The sequence below is a fragment of the Schistocerca gregaria genome, unplaced genomic scaffold (assembly GCF_023897955.1).
Source record: "Schistocerca gregaria isolate iqSchGreg1 unplaced genomic scaffold, iqSchGreg1.2 ptg000204l, whole genome shotgun sequence".
In the NCBI taxonomy this organism is placed as follows: domain Eukaryota; kingdom Metazoa; phylum Arthropoda; class Insecta; order Orthoptera; family Acrididae; genus Schistocerca; species Schistocerca gregaria.
Genome location: NW_026061739.1, coordinates 1,899,700 through 1,900,365, shown reverse-complemented (window position 1 = coordinate 1,900,365; position 666 = coordinate 1,899,700).

The window sequence follows — 666 nt, the reverse complement described above, 5'->3', positions numbered from 1 at the left end:
TCGATTCGATAACAAATGACGAAAACGGACGGATGTCTCAGGTTTTTACTACATATGAACACTTTTCACATTCTCCCGTGCAACTCGGCTGCTAGTCCTCCTTTTATGCAGAATCTTAAGGTCCTAGCTCATGTCCAAGGCACCAAAGCCAGCTACAAAGTCAATAATCGATTCCTAAAACTTGAATTGAACTACTTCTTATTGGCTATTACATCAACATAGAACCTTCATCTGTGTTCTACTACGGTGCTTTTAGTTTCTCCGCATACCGCAGCACGCGACATAGTTATGCAGACGATAAGTACAACCGTTTCAGAGAGAAGAGCGGCCAATGTGACGATCTGGCTTTAAGTCGATTGGATAACAAATGACGAAAACGGACGGATTTCTCAGGTTTTTACTACATATGAACACTTTTCACATTCTCCCGTGCAACGCGGCTGCTGGTCCTTCTTTCATGCAGAATCTTAAGGTCCTAGATCATGTCCAAGGCCCCAAAGCCAGCTAAAGAGTCAATAATCAATATCTAATACTTGAATTGTACTACTTCTTACTGGCTATTACATCAACTTAGAAGCTTCATCTGTGTTCTACTATGGTGCTTTTAGTGTCTCCGCATATCGCAGCACGCGACATAGCTTTGCAGACGATAAGTACAATGGTTTC